We start from the raw sequence: 22185 nt of genomic DNA on the forward strand, positions 1-22185 counted from the left end.
TCCCTGGGTTGGGAAGATCCCCTGGAGGAGGGCATGGCAACCCACTCCAGTGTTCTTGCCTGGAGGATCCCCTGGACAGAGGAGCCTGGCAGGCTACAGTCTCTGGGGTTGCAAAGAGTCACACAGGACTGAGTGACTTAGTGCACAAACACATGCACGCACTTCTGGCTAAGATGGAGTAACAGGGACTTTAACTACACCCCTCCGCCCCCACACACACACCTAAAGCAGTCAGCATTATCTTGATACCAAAACCAGGCAAAGGAAATGACGGTCCAGCATCATTCATAAATGTAAATATTAAAATTATAAGCTAAACTTTAGCAAATAGAATCTAGCAGTGTGTAAAAGAATAACATATCATGATCACTTAGGGCTTATCTTAGGAATACAGGTTAGTTTAACACTAAACAATCACTATAATTTACCACATCTGTTTGTTGTTCAGTCGCTAAGTCATGTCCGATTCTTTGTGACACCATGAACTGCAGCATGCCAGGCTTTCCTTGTCCTTCACTATCTCTCTGAATTTGCTCAAACTCATTGAGTTCGTGATGCCATCCAGCCATCTCATCCTCTGTCATCCCCTTGTCCTCTTGCCCTCAATCTTTCCCAGCATCAGGGTCTTTTCCAGTGAGTCAGCTCTTTGCATCAATCAGGTGGCCAAAGTATTGGCACTTCAGCTGCAGGATCAGTCCTTCCAATGATTATTCAGGATTGATTTCAGCTAACTAAAAATCAAGTCATGTGATCATCTCTGTAGCTACAGAGAAAACATTTGACAGAATTGAACACTCCTTCCTGATTAAAAAGTCTCAGCAAACTAGGAATGCAAGTTAATGTCTTCAACCTGGTAGAACAGATGTAGAAAAATCAACAGCTGATATCATACATAGTAATGAAAGGCTGAATGCTTTCCTCCTCAGATCAGGACCAAGATACGGATATCCACTCTCACCAGTTCTTTTCATCGTTAATCTAAGGATTCTAGGTAGTGTATTCAGGCAGAAAAAAGAGACATCCTAATTAGAAAGGAGGAATAAAACTCATTTTTCACAAGATGACATGATTCAGCTACTAGAACAAGGAAGTGAGTTAAGTAAGTTTCAGAATACAAGGTTAATATATGGAAATCAGTTTGCTTCTATATAACAGCAATGAACATTTGGAAATTAAAATTTAAAACTAAGGAATGCCAAAGTAATATTAAATAAATATGAAATACTTAGGGATAAATCTGACAAAAGATAAAACTCCATACACTGGAAACTTCAAAACATAGTCAAGACAAGTTAAATAGATCTAAGTAAATGATAAGGTGAACCATCTTCATGAATCAGTAAACTTAATATTGTGAAGATGTCAGTTGTCCCTAAAGTAATGTATAGACTGTATGGATCAAAATATCATTAAAGTTTTTTGTAGAATTGACTTGATTCTGAAATTCATGTAGAAATACAAAGGATCTAGATGAGTCCAAATAGCCTTGGCAAAGAACAAAGTTGGAGATCTATCTGACTTCAAGTTTTATAAAGCTACAGTAATTTAGACAGTGTGATATTGGTGTCAAGAAACAAAACAATCAGTGGAATAGAGAGTCAGAAGAAAAAAACAGTATAAAACACATGGACAACTGACTTAAAATAATGTGCAGAAGCATTTTTAATGGCAAAGCAGTAGACTTTTCAACATATGGCACTAGAACAATTAGATATCTATATGAGATAAAATGAACTTCGATCCATACTTCTTACCATACTTAATTACCTCAAAATGTATCAAAGATCTAAATATAAAGTTTAAAATTTAAAAAAAAAAGTTTAAAATTATAAAACTTCTAGAAGAAAAAGTTGGGTTAGGGAATAATTTCTTAGCTATAAACCAAAAGCATGATCCACAAAAATAACAAATTGGTAATTCATACTTTTTAAAAATTAAAACCTTTTTCTCTTTAAAAAGCGGTTAAGAGAATGAAAAAATAAATCATAGATTGGGATAAAATATTTGCAAATCATCTCTGTGATAAATCCACAATATATAAAGAACTCTTAAAACTCAACAATTAAACAGTCTAGTTTTAAAAGTCAGAAGATTTGAAATACCTCATGAAAGTATGACAAACACATGGCAGATGAATGACAAACATTGAAATATGCTCAGCATTATTAGTCATTATGGAAATACAAATTAAAATAACAGTGAGGTACCATTGCACATCTACTAGAATGTCTAAAATTTAAAAAACTGATCATACCAACATTGGTGAGGATATGGAGTGACTGGAATGCTCATATGTTGCTGTGGGGATGTAAATGATGAAACTCATTTGGCAAACAGTTCTGTGGTTTAACAAGTTTAATCTACTTACTATATGATCCCATCACTTCACATTTAGATGTTTGCACAGGAGAAATAAAAGCATATGCTTATGCAAAGATTTATAAACATGTTTATATCAGATTTATTTGTAATAGCCAAAACCCAGAAACATGTCACATGTCCATCAACAGGTAAATGTATAAACAAACTTTGTTATTCTATACAATTGAATTTTCTTTACTAATAAAAAGAAATATTATACATGCTCTAACGTGAATGAATGTTTAAAATATTGTGCTGAAGGCAAAGGGCATACAAAAGTACATACTGTGTGATTCCATTTATATAAAATTCTGACAATACAAAGTGATATGTAGTGACAGAAGGCAGACTGGAAGTTGCTTTAGGGACAGAGTGGCTGGGATGGGGTGGAAATGAGGGATGACAAAGGAGCACAAGGAATTGGGGACAGGATTGACATGACTGTTACCCTGACCAGGGATGGTTTCAGGAGTGTGTGAAAGTGTTCGATGCTCAGTTGTGTCCTTCTCTTTATGACCCCATGGACTGTAGCCTGCCAATCTCCTCTGCCCTTGAAATTCTCCAGGTAAGAATACTGGAGTGGATAGCCTTTCTTTTCTCTAGGGGATTTTCCCAACCTGGAAATGAAACCCAGGTTTCCTGCATTGTGGGCAGATTCTTTACCATCTGAGCTACCAGATAAGTGTATATGCATGTCAAAACTTGTTAAATTGACACTTTAAGAGTGTGTAGCGTATCTCTTGGAATACTGTTTAGCAATAAGAAGGAACAAACTATGGATACATACCATGATGTGGATGAACATCAAAAGCATGCTCAGTGAAAAAAAGCAGATGCAGAAACCACATTCATGTGAGATGTCCAAAAAAAGGGGTGAAACTGTAAAGACAAAAAGATTAGTGGTTGCCTGAGGCGAAGGGGTTGGCGAAAACAGGCATTAACAGTAAATGTGCTTCAGAGATCGTTAGTTTGAAAACTGACTTATGGTGTTGGTAGAAAAAATTATTTAAAAAGTCATTGAATTATGATTTAGAAAATGGTGAATAATATGCAAAATATGCCTCTATAAAGTTATCAAGTATACCTCAATAAAGATTTAAAAGGGAATAAAAAATCTGTCTGTGATTGTATCTAATATAACTATTCCATAAAAATATTTATTATTATAATTATCAGAGGTAACAGACTTTCACAGAAAATCTTTGAAAAAAGGTTTTCAAAGCACAGTAATATATCTTCCTTAAAAGTCTGAGATTTCCACAGGTGATGTCATTGTATAGGTGGAAATACTAGAGGTTTATTTTTGTTGTTGTTTTGTTGTTGTTCCTTTGTATAATACAAGGATTGGCTTTAGAATGAACGTATGGATGAAAGGGCACTGACAGCATTACATATCCATTAGGGGTCCACTGCATTTTGGATAAAAGGAGGCTATCCAGAGCAGAGTTCACAAACTACATATGGCCCATGGACCAAATCCAATTGTGGCTGTTTTTTTAACAACAGACTCATGACCTAAGAATGATCTTTTACAGTTTTTTGTGTGTGTGCTAAGACGTTCAGTTGCGATCCCATGCACTGCAGCACACCAGGCTTCCCTATCCATCACCAACTCCTGGAGCTCGCTCAAACTGATGTCCATCAAGTTGGTGATGCCATCCAGCCATCTCATCCTCTGTTGTCCCCTTCTCCCGCCTTCAATCTTTCCCAGCATCAGGGTCTTTTCTAATGAGTCAGCCCTTTGGATCAGGTGGCCAAAGTATTGGAGCTTCAGCTTCAGTCCTTCTAATGAGTATTCAGGGTTGATTTTATTTAGGATTGACTGGTTTGATCTTCTTGTAGTCCAAGGGACTCTCTCAAGAGTCTTCTCCAACACTACAGTTCAAAAGTGTCAATATATATTATATGTAGTGAATCAATAATTTATAAAGATTGAACTTAAACTTTTCAAACAATCCTTGTCAGTAATACTGAAAGTAAACATTTTAATTCCTGAGGTTTCACAAAATGAGAGTCAGAATTAAGAGTGTTGTCCTCTATTCATTATAGGCATGTTTAGTCAGGTGTATATTTTGACATTACACAGAAAAACTAAACAGTGTCCAGATACTATATATGTCCAGATACTGTAGCCTAGACCTGCCAGAATAAAGACTTTGAAGTAATTTTCAAAGGGTGTCTGTTAGTATTTTATAACATACCACAAATCCATTTTATGTTAGCTGTGAGGCTGTCAGAAATATGTTTTGTTTTTTCTCTGATAGATTGCTTGTTTGATTTAAGAATCTTGGCCTCCAGCCTACTTTTCCAGTACGCCAGTCCCATTGTTGATTGGTTTTCTTAACATGTCCTTTATGATAAGGTAAAAGTTCTTCCTAATTTTCTGTTAATATTGACTTTCCCATTTTAAAGATACACATAATATCTTTATATTTGTCAAAAACTGAAATGTTCTGTCTTCCTTCCTTCACTTTTGTTAATATTGACTTCTTCACATATTTCAAAATCATATGTGGTAGTGTTGTAGTTAGGTTTCATTTGCTGAGACTGATGGAGATCAAAGATAGAACTTTTCACTAGGAAAAAATTCTCGAGCCGTAAAATATGGCGCATTAGGACTTGTAGTAGGGGCATTTATCAAGAGGAAAGGACATGAACTGTAGTTTAATGGAAAGCGTGGAATGTGCTCATTCGGTTATTTAACCTCTCATGGTATTTCATACCGTAGTAAATTACGACTCCTGTGGGCTGTTATGTCCGTGCCTGAAAGAGCCTGTAAAGTCTGACCCATGTTTCTGTGTATGTTTTCAAGTAGCAACTAGCTGACTTTTATGTCTGAAACCAGTTCAGTAGAATCTCACATATGTGGAAATCATTACTGTAGTTTTCATCTGTTTTAGACTTTGATTTTCAAATCAAGTGTAACCTAGAAATCTTCCAGGATTAATAAAGTTAGATGAAGTTTCAGAATAAAAATGTAGATTTGTGATATAACGCACAATGGACTTTTCAAAGGGTGCTGCTGCTAAGTTGCTTCAGTCATGTCCGACTGTGCGACCCCAGAGACGGCAGCCCACCAGGCTCCCCCGTCCCTGGGATTCTCCAGGCAAGTGCAGTGTACTCTCAAATCTACTCAGTTTTAGGTTACATTTTGGAGTTTTGGCCGCTTTAAATGCTTTGGTGTTAGACAGTAACTTCGTGGGATTTCCCATGCTTTATAAAAAGTGTTCAGCTTTCAAAAGAATGTTTCGTGATGACCTGCTATAATTTCAGTCACCTTTTGCCGTTTTCATTTTTCACTTCAAAGTAATTCTTTTCAAGTATCCATGTACATACAAGCTTTTTAGAATGACTTTTCACTGCAGTATTTTTTAAAAAACCATAAAATCAGGAATCTTGATGGTTTATCTTCATTTTATCTTAGAGCATTGGGGGCTCCATATCTCTTCAGAAGAGAAAACTGTAAAGAGAAAGTAAATTACATTCATAACATTTCAGGTAAGGAAATAATGAGATATTACAGATTTTCTTGGAATTTATTGCTTAATAAAGTTTATTTAAGCTCTTCTTTGAAATAGGTTAAGCTCTTGTTTGTAAATACCCTCCACATCTACACATCTTTTTCTTCAGTTTATTTTGAAAAATTTTGAATGAATGGAAAGTTGAAATTATAGTATAACAAACACCTATATACTCATTACGTCGATTCACTAATTTTTGTCATATTTGCTTAGAACAACTAGTATACATAGTTTGTTTAAAGTGGTAGATATTCTTTTATATTTTCTGAACCACTTAAAATTAAGTTGCAGGCATTATAATACTTAACCCCTAAATATTTTTATGTTCATAACCTAAGAATAAGAAATTCTTCTTTATATTTTTTAAAATTTATTTTATTGAAATATAGTTGATTTATGTGTTAATTTCTACTGTATAGCAAAGTGATTGAATTATACATGTAATAGATGGGGAAACAGTGTCAGACTTTATTTTTTTGGGCTCCAAAATCACTGCAGATGGTGACTGCAGCCATGAAATTAAGACGCTTACTCCTTGGAAGAAAAGTTATGACCAACCTAGATAGTATATTCAAAAGCAGAGACATTACTTTGCCAACTAAGGTCCATCTAGTCAAGGCTATGGTTTTTCCAGTGGTCATGTATGGATGTGAGAGTTGGACTGTGAAGAAGGCTGAGCGCCGAAGAATTGATGCTTTTGAACTGTGATGTTGGAGAAGACTCTTGAGGGTCCCTTGGACTGCAAGGAGATCCAACCAGTCCATTCTAAAGGCGATCAGCCCTGGGATTTCTTTGGAAGGAATGATGCTAAAGCTGAAACTCCAGTACTTTGGCCACCTCATGCGAAGAGTTGACTCATTGGAAAAAGACTCTGATGCTAGGAGGGATTGTGGGCAGGAGGAGAAGGGGACGACCGAGGATGAGATGGCTGAATGGCATCACTTACTCAATGGATGTGAGTCTGAGTAAACTCCGGGAGATGGTGATGGACAGGGAGGCCTGGCGTGCTGCGATTCATGGGGTCACAAAGAGTCGGACACGACTGAGCGACTGAACTGAACTGAACTGATACACCTTTTCATATTCTTTCCATTATGGTTTATCACAGTGTATTGAATATAGTTTCCAGTGCTATCTCAAATGTTTTTTAAAGTACTTTTTTTAGTATAGTTTTTAGAATTTATTGCTATTTTTTTCTGTCTATAAATTATCAATTTGCTCTTTTTATTATCTTGAGATTTGCTTTGTTGTTCGTTTTCTAACTTTCTAAGTTTTATATAAGATTTGTGAGTTTTTTTTTTTTTTAATACTGAAAGAGTGAAATTTGCCTCTAATTACAAGTTTGATATTTAGTTTTTTTGTCATTATTTTCTTAGTACTTTTTATTCTTATTTGGGAGAATATTTTAAACTTTTGGAACCTTTTTTGACTTGCTTAGATTTTTGGTATTTTCTAATTTAACTGCCTTAATGGTTGAAGAATGTATCCTTTTTAGTTTCTACTTTAAAAAAATTTATCGAGACTTTCGCTGTGGCCTGTAGTATAATATTAATATTCTTTCCCAAAGTATCACACGGACACTTGAAAATAACATGTGCTCTGAGGCTTCCAAGTAAAGATTGAATGAATACCACAGTGGTAACTGAATAGGAAATGTCAAATCTTAAGTCAGCAATGGAGAAACCCAGAGAAATAAATGTCAGGATTTTTAAAAAGGCTAGGATCTGGCTCTGGATACCACAGGGACTGAGTGTTAATGCTATGTGTGGGGATGGAGCAAGAATCCTCTGAAACAGGTTTAGCTGAAAACTATTGAAGATTTTTACATATTTCCTGACCCTGAGTAACTGCCCTTTCCCATGCTAGTAGGTGGCAGGAAAGGTGAAAACAAAGGTCTCTTACTGGCAGAGATCAGGAGTTGAGAAAATTTGAAAACAGGGAGATTAAGTGAATATATGTATATGGAATATTGAGAAACCCTCCCCTCCTCCCCACCCTCTCTTCTTCCCTCCTCCCCACCCTCTCCTCTTCCCTCCTCCCCACCCTCTACTCTCCCCTTACCTGGCTCCCAGAATTCTGGCCACCAGTCTAGGCAGGAGATTGTTGTTTAGGCGTGTAATCATGTGCAACTCTTTGTGACCCCATGGAGTTTAGATGAGGCTTAATTTAAGAATAATTATCATAATTAGGCTTTTGAGCAGTTTTGTAACTTTTTTCTTCCCACTTGGACATTCATGGTAGTTCTTTCAATCTCTGGATGAAGAGGTAGTTGTTCATCTTTGGTACTTTGATGAATGTTGTTTGACATGATTTATTTGTAGTCTTTTTCTTTTTAATGTAGTTTGTTTTCAGGCTCCCTTTTCCCTACCTTCTACCTTCCTCCCTCTTTCTGTGTCCTTTTATTTTTTCCTTCTTTTAATAGCTCTCTGAAGTTTTTCTTTTCTATTTTTTTTTCCTTATTGCTTTTTTTCTTTTCTACTTTTCCCTTTCTCCTTGTTCATTCACCTGCAGATTGGAAAGACATGGAAAGAGAAATAAGTTTGTGTGAAGATTAATATGAATTACTTGAAAGTGAATACCACAGAATAGATTTTCAATGATGTGCAACTTACTAATATGATAACATTGAATATCTAATCCAAAAATGTTGCCTGATAGATGCAGCCTCAGTTACTTGTGCTTAGTTGCCCTGTCATGTCTGACTCTCTGTGGCTCCTTTGACTGTAGCCCACCAGGCTCCTCTGTCCATGGAATTTTCCAGGCAAGTATACTGGAGTGGGTTGCCATTTTCCTACCCCAGGGGATCTTCCCCATCCAGGGATTGAACCCACATCTCATACGTATATCCTGCATTGGCAGGAGGAGTCTTTACTACTAGTGCCTCCTGTAACTAACAAATCAGTTGTTTATATTAAACAATGTTTTTATATAAATGTTTGTTCTCTAAAGATGTTTAAATATTTTTCTGTTATCTTACATTATTCATTCATTACATCATAAAACTTTTGAAATATATTTTAAAATATATTTTGACAGTCTTTGAATTATTACTAATTCCAAATTAGTGGCATCAGTACATTTATTATGAAACATTGATTCCTCCTGGGAGTGAGTGAAGTCTTACTCTTCCTATTTATTTTCTTCCATCCCCAGACAGATTCCTACTAGTATCATATGAAATCTGCTAAAGTAAATAAAAGAGTAAAGTATTCTAAAGAAACAGTGTATTTTCAAAATATATATGCTACTTGTTATATTTTAATTTAGAAGCTATTGCTAATTCTTTTCTTTTAATTTATTAATATGAAACTAGAACATAAACTCTTAAAAGTAATTTGGATTGAGGAACGGTTCTAAAAACTCCATTAAGTATAATTGAAATTTTGAAGAACATCTTTTAAACATAATAGCCTAGCTTTGACATGAATGGTTATCATAGCATTAAAGAAAAACCAGCTGTAGCCCTTTTACAGTCACGTGAATATCCAGGATGAGAGGTTAGATAACATCACCAACTCAATGGACGTGAAGTTTGAGCAAACCTAGGAGGTAGTGGTTGGAGAAGGAAATGGCAACCCACTCCAGTGTTCTTGCCTGGAGAATCCCAGGGACGGGGGAGCCTGGTGGGCTGCTGTGTCTGGGGTCGCACAGAGTTGGACGCGACTGAAGCGACTTAGCAGCAGCAGCAGGAGGTAGTGGGGACAGAGGAGCCGGGAGTGCTACAGTCCATGGCATCTCAAAGAGTCGGACACAACTTAAGAAATGAACAACAAAATATCCAGATTTTGAGAACTTGTAAATAATGCTATTAGCAAACAAAACATTTTCGTAACAGGAGAAAAAGAAAAACACAGGATAGGACAGCTCAGATTTTTGTTTATGCTAAATCACGCCAAGACCTGATTTAACTAGTGTTTCTTGTCTGGGCTTCAGATATACTTGGATCTTTGACATACATAATATAAAGGCCCTGTCTTTGATGTGCTTTTTTCCTCCTTTTTAAAGTTGTAGACATGGTCCCTTCCTAGGTGTGTATCACTGTATTTTGCTTGTGTAATAGTGAATTGTTTCGTGGCAAGAATCTTGTCAACCTGGCAGCTGATGAAAGATAATGTATATGGTAACAAAAATAAACAAGTTCAAGGGTAGGGAATATAAACATAGTAAAATCTTGTGTTGAAATCAGAGCCTTCAGGTTTAGCAAACGTGTTAGAACAGGAGAAGTGAGTGTGTCGGAGTTCAGTTAAAACAAGATGTGAATAGTATAGCACATGGAAGATGAAGGCTTATTTTGAAGGCCCTAGGTCCTCAAGTTGAGAAAGCTGCAAGCAAGGAGTATTGCTGAAAACAATCAAACACAAACAGTAGTTGGATACAAGGCAGCAGCTCATGGGCACATGCTCACTGCCACTTCTGCTCCTCCTCTTCCTCCATTTCTTCCAGTTGATGATTAACTTTTTTTTGGTTGCATTATTTTTGGTATACTGCCATGTACTGTGTCACAGACAAATTTAAAAGTGGAAAGTAAGCTGTAGAACATAGAAGTCAAGTTCTGTACTTTTTAGTTCTCATTAAAAATAAAGGAAGTAGATTGGCAGTAAATCTAAGAGGGTATGGAGTTAAGAAAGAGGAGAATATAGTATTTATTCAGGGCCCAGCATATGTCAATATACTAGCACTTCATTGTGATACTCAGCGCTTCATTGTGAGAGATGTGTATTTATTTAACTGGGATGAATAGCCTTTGTAGTATTCTAGGATCCAGCCTTTGGTTGGATTTTTATCAGTGTTCTTACCAGTGGGAATATTAGAATTAAAAAGAGTTTATTATCATTTCTACTTTTCTTAGCAATACTGTCGTGAAATCAGATGTTAATTTCTCAGTACTTTTGGGAATTGAAAGTTGTCACTCTCCCCTTCCATCAGATATAAATAATACCATAAGGAAAACCATACCATTTGAGAGAAACAGCATTAACTCAACAACGTAGTGATCACTTATCAACAGAAAAACACGTGATGAAAAATATAAATGTGACATAACATGGAGTAGGGGAGTACACTGACTTGGCTTTCCTTTGTTTGCAAACCCATTTCTTGATAAGTAGTTGTCAGTATACTGCACACACAGCTTTCTTTTGTTAGCTTTATTTCAAAAACCAGTGATAAATATGACAGCTTTTACCGAATTCTGTCTTTATCAAAATCCTAGAAAGTGAATGGATCTGAAAGAGAATTCCCTGTGATTTTCATTAGTATTGTTGTTGTTGCTGTTGTTCAGTCACCCAGTCGTGTCCAACTCTTTGTGACCCCATGGACTGTACACCCCGTGGACTGTAGCATGTCCATGGCATCAGTGATGCCATCCAGCGTTCATTCATTAATGTTACTTCTAAACAAATAATAACATTTAGAAATATAGTATTTATAGTAAACAATAAAAAAGCTGTAAGATCTTATTAAGAATTATTAAATATATTAAATATAAAGACAAAATTAAGCATTTTTCAGATAGATTATCATGACCAATGATAAAGGCTGCTTCTGTCTCATAGGACTCATAGATTTGGTAAAGGTGTTGAGTTGTTAAAGTGGTATAAAGCATAACTCATACTGCAGCTTGTCTTTGCATGAATTTTCATTTATTTGGAGACAAATAATGTATTCTAATACAGGAGTTGGAAAACAGTGGCTCTGTGGTCTATTTTTATACCACCTATGAGCTTAGAATGGTCTTTTAAAAGGTTGTATAAAGAGAGTATGCCAAAAAAGTCATACATGACCCTCCACGCCTAAAATATTTACTCTTTGGTCCTTTACAGAAACCCTAAAATATAAATATATAAAACGTAAGCATGGGAAGTTCTGGTTCCAAGTGAGCTGGTATAATAATCACCTGACTCTGTGTCTCTCTCAGTGAGTACACCTATTGTAAACCTTGGACAGAATGCCCGGAGCAGCTTTCTGAAGACTCTGAATAGTAAAAAGTAGCAAGAGAATTAGGAAAGACCAAACTTTGAAATGCCACCAGACTGGGGGTGAGTTTTCCATTTTTCCATTTGTGTTGTCACATGGCCTGGTCTCAGCATAGTGTGGAACCAGGCAGTGGACATCACTGTGGACAGAGAGAGCCCCAGGAGGGCTCTAAGAGAAGCCCTCAACCTCAGGCTTGGAACGTAGAGATTATGGCTCCTAACGGTGATAGTGGGCACAGAGGAAGACATAGGTATCTAAAGCTGAGGAAGGGGGTTGCCTTCCTTTCTGTTGGAGGATCTATGGTCATGAGAGGTTGAGATGTGCAACCTGTTCTTATTTTCTCTGACTTCCTGCCAGTTGGCCCCCACTGCCAGAACACTTGCAGAAAGTAAGAGGCAAAGTGTAAATAAAACCTCAGCTTTCTGGGCAGAGTGCTGAAAAGGGAGAGCCCCGGGGAATCAGAAAGTACTCATTTATCTACAAGAGAGGGGAACTTAGGAAAGAGATCTCAGAAGAATTAATGTAGAAACTCTTGGAGATGAAATTAATGGAAGTGACAGAGGAAAGAGTCAGAGAACTTGAAGATAAATCATAAAAATTATGCAGTCTAAAAAACAGAGATGAAAGATTGGGGAGGGGGAAAGAGCATCAAGGCCCTATGGAACGACAACAAAGCTCTAACTTTCGTATCATTGACATCTCAAAAGGAAAGGAGGAAGTATTGTGCAGAAAATTACTTTTTAAAAAATGGCAAGATAACAGACAAACTCATATAGTGATGGTAGGAATACAAAATAGTACAGCCACTCTAGAAACAGTTTGATAGTAACTTGTAAAGCTAAACATATATTTACTGTAAGGTCTACCAATTCCATTCCCATAGAGTTGAAACATTTATGGTGAAATCAGAACATAACATTCACACAAATAGATAACCACACAAATATTTGTAGGAACTGTATTGATAATTATCAAAAGATGGAAAAAACCCAGTTATCCTTCTATACATGAATGGCTTTTAAAAAAACCCTCCAATACATCTGTGTAATGGAATACTACTCAGTGATTTAAAAGAATATGTGAACAATTGATAGACACAATAATTTAGGACATTTTCTCAAAAGGTTGCATACTGTAACCTGATGGAAAGTAGTCTCAGAAAGTAACATACTGTGCTCGCTTCGGCAGCACATACACTAAAATTGGAACGATACAGAGAAGATTAGCATGGCCGCTGCGCAAGGATGACACGCAAATTCGTGAAGTGTTCCATATTTTTAAAAATAAACGACCCAATCAAAAAATGGGCCAAAGAACTAAATAGATATTTCTCCAAAGAAGACATATGGATGGCTAACAAACACATGAAAAGATGCTCAACATCACTCATTATTAGAGAAATGCAAATCAAAACCACAATGGGGTATCACTTCACACCAGTCAGAATGTCTGCGATCCAAAAATCTGCAAGCAATAAATGCTGGAGAGGGTGTGGAGAAAAGGGAACCCTCCTACACTGTTGGTGGGAATGCAAACTGGTATAACCACTATGGAAAACAGTGTGGAGATTCCTTAAAAAATTGCAAATGGAACTGCCATATGACCCAGCAATCCCACTGCTGGGCATACACACCGAGGAAACCAGAATTGAAAGAGACACATGTACCCCAGTGTTCATCGCAGCACTGTTTATAATAGCCAGGACATGGAAACAACCTAGATGTCCATCAGCAGATGAATGGATAAGAAAGCTGTGGTACATATACACAATGCAGTATTACTCAGCCGTTAAAAAGAATACATTTGAATCAGTTCTGATGAGATGGATGAAACTGGAGCCGATTATACAGAGTGAAGTAAGCCAGAAAGAAAAACACCAATACAGTATACTAACACATATATATGGAATTTAGAAAGATGGCAATGATGACCCTGTATGCAAGACAGCAAAAAAGACACAGATGTGTATAGTGGACTTTTGGACTCTGAGGGAGAGGGAGAGGGTGGGATGATTTGGGAGAATGGCATTGAAACATGTATACTATCATGTAAGAATCGAATCGCCAGTCTATGTCTGATGCAGGATACAGCATGCTTGGGGCTGGTGCACGGGGATGACCCAGAGGGATGTTGTGGGGAGGAAGGTGGGAAGGGGGTTCATGTTTGGGATCGCATGTACACCCGTGGTGGATTCATATCAATGTATGGCAAAACCAATACAGTATTGTAAAGTAAAATAAAGTAAAAATATAAAATAAAAAGTAACATACTGACACCAAAAGCATAGGCAACAAAAGACATAAATTGTATTTTATCAAATGCATAAGACTCTTGTGCATCAAAGGATGCTATTGACAGAATGAGATGGCAACCCACTGAATGGCAGAAAATATCTGCAAACTATATGTGCATGTGTGTGTGTATATATATATGTGATAAAAAGCATAGCTAAAATATAAAGTACTCTTATACCTTAATAATAAAAAGACAAATAAAATGAGCAAAAGATTTGAATACATGGGTTGGGAAGATCCCCTGGAGAAGGGAATGGCTACCCACTCCAGTATTCTTACCTGGAGAATTACATGAACAGAGGAGCCTGGCGGGCTACAATCCATGGGGTTACAAAGAGTTGGACACGATTGATCGACCAACACTTTCACTTTTTTCACTTCTCCAAAGAAGATGCACAATGGCCAGTAAACACATGAAGATACTCAGCATCATTAGCATCAAGAAAAGGCAAATTAAAATCAAAAGGAGATACTGTATTATGCCTGTTGAAATGGCTGTTATCAGAAAAGCAGAGATTAGTGCTGGTGAGAATATGGAGAAGTTGGAAGCCTGGTGCAGTGCTGGTGGGGATGTGAAGTGGTGTAGGAGCTGTGGAAGATGGTATGGTGGTTCCTCAAAAAATTCAACACACTTACCATAAGATCCATCAGTTCCACTTACAGATACATACATACAGACCTGAAAGCAGGGACATAGATAGATATATGTATATTCATAGCAGCGTGGTTCACAAGTGTCAAAGGATGGATGGATGGACAGAATGTGTATGTACATACAATAGAATATTATTCAGCCTTAAAAAGGGAGGAAATGCTGATATTTGCTACAACATGAATGAAACTTGGAGACATTATGCTAAATGAAATAAGCCAGTCGCAAAAGGACAAATACGTGATTTCAAATATTATATGAGCTGCTTAGAGCAGTTAAATTCACAGAGACAGAAAACAGAACAGTGGTTGTCAGGGGCTTAGGGTTGAAGAGAATTGGAAGTTAGTGTTTAATGGATACAGAGTTTTAGATGCGGAAGATAGAACAAGTGCTGGAGGTAAGATGGTCAGAGCTGCACAACAACACGAAGGGCTTGATGCCACTGAAACCGCACGCTTCAGAATGGTTAAAATGGTAAATTTTATGTATATTTACCACAGTTTTTTTAAATTTTGGAGGAGGGAAAGGTTACATGTTATTCCATCTGTATGATCTTTTAGAAAAAACGAAGCCATCGTGACAAGTCGCTAGTTGCCAGGAATCAGGAATGGCTAAGGGAGGTCACATGAGGGAGGGTTTTTGGTTCTGTGTGTAGTATTGTGATGGCGGTTGCTCAGAGTTTGCATGAGTTAAAATTGATAGTACTGTACACCCTGAAAAGGTCAATTTTACTGTCTTTCAGTTAAATATGATTATCAATATGTATAAGCCTGTTAGGACCGTTGCTTGGTGGGGGCGGGTGGGGGGGTCCCTCAGTACCAACAATGAGAATGGATTTTATTTTGTTTCAAGGAAACAGGAAGAGATAAAGTATGCCTTTCATTTTTTCACCATTGTAAGGGACTAGTTTTATAATTTAAAATGCTAAGCTAAACCTAGTGTTCTTTTTTTTTGTTGTAATTAACAAGTGGTAACATGTATATAATATTTGAAAGATACCAAATAGCATAAATAAGATTATAACATTTTAAAATTGCAGTTGGTAACATTTTAGTACTGTTCATTATTGCTCTTTCTCTATGCGTGTATTTTGTGTGTATGTGTTTGTTTAGTTCAGTTCAGTTCAGTCGCTCAGTCGTGTCGGACTCTTTGCGACCCCATGAATCGCAGCACACCAGGCCTCCCTGTTCATCACCATCTCCCTTATTCATGTCATCAGGGCTTTAGGAAAAGGGAGGAGATTTGCAAGGCACTATGTGTTTATTTCTTGTTTATGTAATTACTGTTATATTATATACTGAATTTTCTCTTCTCCTTAAATAGTGTATCTTGAATATTTTCCAAAATTATTAAAATTCTTGCAAAGCATTATTTTCATAGTAGTATCTTGTGGATGTATCATAATTGATTCAACCTCAGTCCTTCTTTGGGGCCGTTTAGGTTTTTTCCAACATCACTTGTTTGTTTATTTGGGTGTGCTGGGTCTTACTAATATTACAGTTGCCACACACAGCATCTTCAGTGTGGCTTATGGAATCTTTTGTTGCAGCCAGTCAGCTTCTCTCCAGTTGTGGCATGGGCGCAGTAGTTGTGGTGCGTGGGCCTAGTTGCCCCACAGCAGGTGAGATCTTAGCTCTCTGACCAGGGATCTAACCCATGCCACCTTCATTGGAAGGTAGATTCTTAACCACTGGTCACCATAAGTTATTATTATAACCGTCATTCCTGTGAACGTATATTCACATTTTTCGTGTGCACAGAATATGTCTGTGTGTAAATGTACAGCCCTATTGAAAAGTCTGAATTTAGTGAAGTGCAAACATGAAATAGTCTTCCCCACTCCTTGATTCCTAGCGTGCTATGCAGTTTCGCTTCTGTCTTATACACAGGCATGTGAGGTGAGTGACAGGCATAATTCCAGTGATCTAATTCAGAAATTAAAAGTGCAGTGAGATCCAGTTCAAAACTCTGATCTCATATCCAAAGATTTTCCTTGTTGAAGTTGGAACCAGGCTTTTATGGCTCATGATCTGAAGCGGGGAGGGCTTATTAAAATTTCATTCACACCTTCTTCCGCTCTAGACTGTAGAGTGTGGCAGTGACTCAATTCAGCTGTAAATGCCTCGCTCCACTGCAGGTTCCAGGCATAACTCCCCTGTGTAAAGGCTTAACAAAGGGAGTAGAAGCAACTGCCCTGTCTTACCTGCTTGTGTTCGTGGCCCTGCTTTGGTTGTCGCTACTCCTCTGACCAGCTCTCACTGATTTGATGTCCTTCAGGCATATGTTTGTTCAACCACCAGTTCCCTCTTCTGGCAGTGCCCCCAGTCCACACAGGAGCTTCTTGGAGCCTTGCCTCTTGGCCTGCTTTTGCTTTGCATGGTTGTTGATTATGGTGAGAATATTATGACCTTAATTGTTGGTATCTTTCTTTAGAATATAGAGTGTGGATTCAAGCATGTGTGCTAAGTCATGTTTGACTTTTGGTGACCCCATAGACTGTAGCCCGCCAGGCTCCTCCGTCCATGGAATTTTCCAGGCAATAATACTGGAGTGTGTTGCCATACCCTCCTCCAAGAGATCTTCGTGACCAAGGGATCAAACTTGCATCTCTTATATCTTCTGCATTGGCAGCTGGGTTCTTTTCCACTAGTGCCACCTGGGAAGGCCAAGAATATAGGGCATTAAATGCCTTTTTTGCTTTCAGATGTAGACTCTGGTCATCAGTCCTGAACAAACTTCCAGAAAGGCCGCATGCAATATCTTGTTTCAAGTGTGTATGTAAAATTTGCGGCAGTTGTCAGAACAGTTGCTGAGCATTTTTCCTACTTTTATTTTAAATGGCAGTTCAATTCTTAGCTTGAAAAAACATTTTTTTGCCTCATCTGTATAAGTAGATGCATTGTAGGATACATTGAAAGTCTATCAGCACCCAACAAAGGTTTCTGTTAAACACACAAAACAAAAATCATTTTTGTTGTAGCGATGATAAATGGTTTCTTTTGGCCACTACTTTCCCAGGCATCCTTTGGTCTGTCTTCCTCACCGGGGGTCTGCAAACTGTGGTCTGTGGGACCCTCCCAGCTCCCCAGCTGTTTCTGTAAGTTACACTTTCTTAAGCACAGCTGTGGTCATTGTTCATGCATTCTCTAGGATGACTTTTGCACCACAACAGCAGAATTGAGTATTTGTGACAGCCTGTTTGGCCTGCAAAGCCCCAAATATTTTCTCTCTGACCAGTTATAGAGAAAAGTTTGGCAGTTCCTGTTATACACCCTTCCTTTAAAATTCTTTCTAAAACATAGCTCAGAAATACCAGTTGTTTACTTATAAACATTAAGTAGCTTCTCATGGTTGACAGAATATAGTCTAAAATCTTTAGGACTTCCCAGGTAGTGCTAGTGGTAAAGAACCCACCTGCCAATGCAGGAGGCATAAGAGATGCAGGTTCAGTCCCTGGGTCTGGAATATCCCCTGGAGGAGGGAGAGCAAGGCAGCCCACTCCAGTATTCTTGCCTGGAGAATCCCATGGACGGGGGAGCCTGGTGGGCTACAGTCCATGAGGTCGCAAAGAATCAGAAACAAGGGAGGCGACTTAGGATGCACACATTCTAAAATCTTTCGCTATAGATGCTATAGATTCAAATCTTTTTACAGTGTCGTCTCAAATCACTATGCCAAGTTCAAATTCAGGGTTTCCTGTTATTTTCAGTGATGTAACTTGATGTCTGGCATTGCAAATTGGCTGAGTTTGGCTCCCAGACTTGTTTTGTTTTATTGATTCAGCATTTAAAAACTAGATGATATCACCCAGAAATCCAAATTCCTTGTTATTCTTGATGAGTCAAGAGTTCTGATAAACTGGCCCCAGAGACCTCAGTGTAACGTTCTGTTAGCACTGAGTGGCCACTGCCTCCTCCCTGTGGGGCAGTGCTGTTCACCTCTGCACAGCCTGTGTCCTGCAGGTCATATATGCACATGCACTCAAACCCAGTCCGCTTCAGTCGTGCATGTTACCAGCTCTGGCCACTGGAGTCATTTGAGTTTGCAATCAACCCTGGGCAGTGAGATGCCTCCTGGTCGCCTGAACCACCTGTTCTCACAGTACCGTGTGCTCCTCCCTCTGCCTAGTAGATCCTGTTTGTCTTCAGAACTCTTCATCCTTTAAGCCTCCATTTAAATATCACCTTTGTGAGACCTTCCCTGTCACAGTCACTTCTCCTTCTGTACCCTTGTGGCACTTTGTTGATTTAGTTTGAGTGGCACCAGTCACGTTGTATTTTAGTGACCACATGGTAAGCTCCTTGATGGTAAGATTTGTGTCTTCCTCATCTTTCCATTCCTAGGCCCCAGTCAATGCTCAACAAAGAGTGAAGGCCAAGTGAATGTTGCTAGATTGTGTGCTGTGAACATCTAAAAGCTGGGAATGTAGAAAAGGATTCATTCGGCAGAAAGAAAAATTTGCATTTTTCCCACTTAAATGCATATTCTTTTCCTTTCAGTATTTCACTTAGTTTTCTCTTTTTCTTTCCTTAGTTTATAACAAGTCATTTGTGTTTTCCAGAGAATGGATACTTCAGTTTTCATAAGGATTACCATCACTTTCTAGCTGTGCCCAGGGTCACAAGCTAGTAAGTGGTGGAAGTGGATTTCAGAGTTACATTTCTCTGCCTTTAGAGCTCATGTACATAGCTGCTGGACCACTCTTTATCATCTGGGTGCTTTTGAATAAGTTACAAAGTTTTCTAAGTCTCAGTTTCTAATTGTAAAAGGAAAACGATAATGGGACCCATCTTTAGGATATGTGGGAGAAATAAGTGAGAATGTGTAAGTGCTTAGAATAGAGTTGGCTTAGAGTAAGCACCCAGTAAATAGAGCTGCTCTATTTCTACTGCCTCTACTGCCACCCCGACCACTACCACTACTGCTGCTGCTATCACTTTCCTTGATGTTGTGTAGGAAATAGACAGACGGTCTTCTTTTTCTTGGTTTAAGCCTTCAGGAGTCAAGGGAATTAGGAGTGTTGGCCCACTTGCAGAAACCACTGCCAGGCTACCCTGTGTATGATCCTAGATCATTGCACTTGGAAGAGATTTGGAAGGTCAGATGTTCTAACAAGTGCTTATTCAAAGCAGCAGTTCTCTCTGCAGTTTCCAGTTAGAGATAATCAGTCATCTAGAGGCTGTTGGAACATTTACGGTGACAGAAGCGGGCCACTTTAGGAGGAACACAGGAGTGTTTAAAAATTGTGCGCATATACTTTGCTTTTCTTTTTAGGTCTGTCCCCTGTAAAATGTAGACAATTAAGTTGAATCCTTTTTCCATACTCTTGTCCTTAGTCTTTCAAAGTATTTGAGCTGACTTCCAACATTGGTGGTTCTCCAGGTGTGGCCCAAGGATTCCTTTTAATTGAGACCCTTTCCTCAGGCGCTTTTCTTCTCTCCTCCTCTTTCTCTTAACCTAAGAATCCTTGAAGACCCTAAAAACATGAGCTAAAATTTTTGTGTGCCTACCTTATTCTGGAGCAAGATTTGGTAACCGAAAAAAGTTTAAGAATCACAGCCTCAGACAGTCTCATGACTACATTTTGTCCTGCATGTATCTGTATCTCAAAGGGACAAAAAGTGGTTAAGAATCACAGTTTTTTAGTTCTCCCATAATGGTAGAAAGTGATTGAAAGCAGAAGTTACGATTGCATGGAAAGAGGAAAATCTGAGAGTCAAAGAAATGAAGTTTACCTATATCCACTGAGCCACCACGCTGACATCTTTGCGAAGTTGTTTGTCTAGTGTGCTTAGAAGATAAGTGCATGCTCAGTTATGTCCAACTCTTTGCATCCTCATGGACTGTGTAGCCTGCCAAACTCCTCTGTCTATGGTATTCTCCAGGCAAGAATACTGGAGTGGGTTCCCATTTCCTCCTCCAGGAGATCTTCCCGACCCAGGTATCAAACCTGCGTCTCCTGTGTCTCCTGCATTGTAGGCAGATTCTTTACTCACTGAACCACTTAGAAAGGCCTTAGTGTGCTTAGCGAGTTATTTCTGATATAATAAGGATGAAAGCAGAAGGTAGGATTCAGTAAATCAGTCTTTTCTTAAAAACATTAATGGGGGCTTCCCTGAGAGCTCACTGGTAAAGAATCCACCTACCAGTGTAGGAGACCCAGGTTCAGGTCCTGATCTGGGAAGATCTCACATGCCATGGAGCAGCTAAGCCCATGTGCCACAACTTTTGAGTCTGTGCTCTGGAGCCTGGGAGCTGCAACTACTGAGCCCATGTGCCACTACTACTGAGCCCACACACCCTAGAGTGTGTATTCTGCTACAAGAGAAGTCACTGCAATGAGAAGCCTGGCAACCCACTCCAGTACTCTTGCCTGGAAAATCCCATGGACAGAGGAGCCTGGTAGGCTGCAGTTCATAGGGTTGCTAAGAGCTGAGCGACTTCACTTTGACTTTTCAGTTTCATGTATTGGAAAAGAAAATGGCAACCCACCCAAGTGTTCTTGCCTGGAGAGCCTGGGGGATGGGGGAGCCTGGTGGGCTGCCGTCTATGGGGTCGCACAGGACAGGGCAGGGGAGCCTGGTGGGCTGCCATCTATGGGGTCGCACAGTGTTGGACATGACTGAAGTGACTTAGCAGCAGCAGCAGCATGCTCATAAAACATACAACTTTTTCATAATTTTATACAATATCTAAAATAAGTAAAGTGAGATGTGTGACTATATTTATTTTAAGATTTAGTAGAGGACATAGTACTAACTATGAAGGACTAAGGACAAGAATACACAGAAGGACTGTACAGAAAAGATCTTCACGACCCAGATAATCACAACGGTGTGATCACTCACCTAGAACCAGACATCCTGGAATGTGAAGTCAAGTGGGCCTTAGAAAGCATCACTACGAGCAAAGCTAGTGGAGGTCATGGAATTCCAGTGGAGCTGTTTCAAATCCTGAAAGATGATGCTGTGAAAGTGCTGCACTCAATATGCCAGCAAATTTGGAAAATTCAGCAGTGGCCACAGGACTGGAAAAGGTCCGTTTTCATTCCAATCCCAAAGAAAGACAATGCCAAAGAATATTCAAACTACCGCACAATTGCACTCATCTCACCCGCTAATAAAGTAATGCTCAAAATTCTCTAAGCCAGGCTTCAGCAATACGTGAACCGTGAACTTCCAGATGTTCAAGCTGGTTTTAGAAAAGGCAGAGGAATCAGACATCAAATTGCCAACATGCACTGGATCATTGAAAAAGCAAAAGAGTTCCAGAAAAAGATCGATTTCTGCTTTATTGACTATGCCAAAGCCTTGGACTGTGTGGATCACAATAAACTGTGGAAAATTCTTCAAGAGATTGGAATACCAGACCACCTGACCTG

The 22185-nt window shown here is 38.6% G+C and overlaps 1 protein-coding gene and 1 non-coding gene across 2 annotated transcripts in view; both read left to right on the top strand.

Moving 5' to 3' along the window:
• Positions 1–22185, top strand: part of MRPL1 (mitochondrial ribosomal protein L1) — a 68569-nt gene that overhangs the window by 38369 nt on the left and 8015 nt on the right. The window lies entirely within an intron of this gene.
• LOC128050133 (U6 spliceosomal RNA) lies at positions 13031–13137 on the top strand. The gene has a single exon (XR_008199642.1). It is a non-coding gene; the product is annotated as a U6 spliceosomal RNA (small nuclear RNA).

Source organism: Budorcas taxicolor, chromosome 6 (genome assembly GCF_023091745.1).
Source record: "Budorcas taxicolor isolate Tak-1 chromosome 6, Takin1.1, whole genome shotgun sequence".
Taxonomy (NCBI): Eukaryota; Metazoa; Chordata; class Mammalia; order Artiodactyla; family Bovidae; genus Budorcas; species Budorcas taxicolor.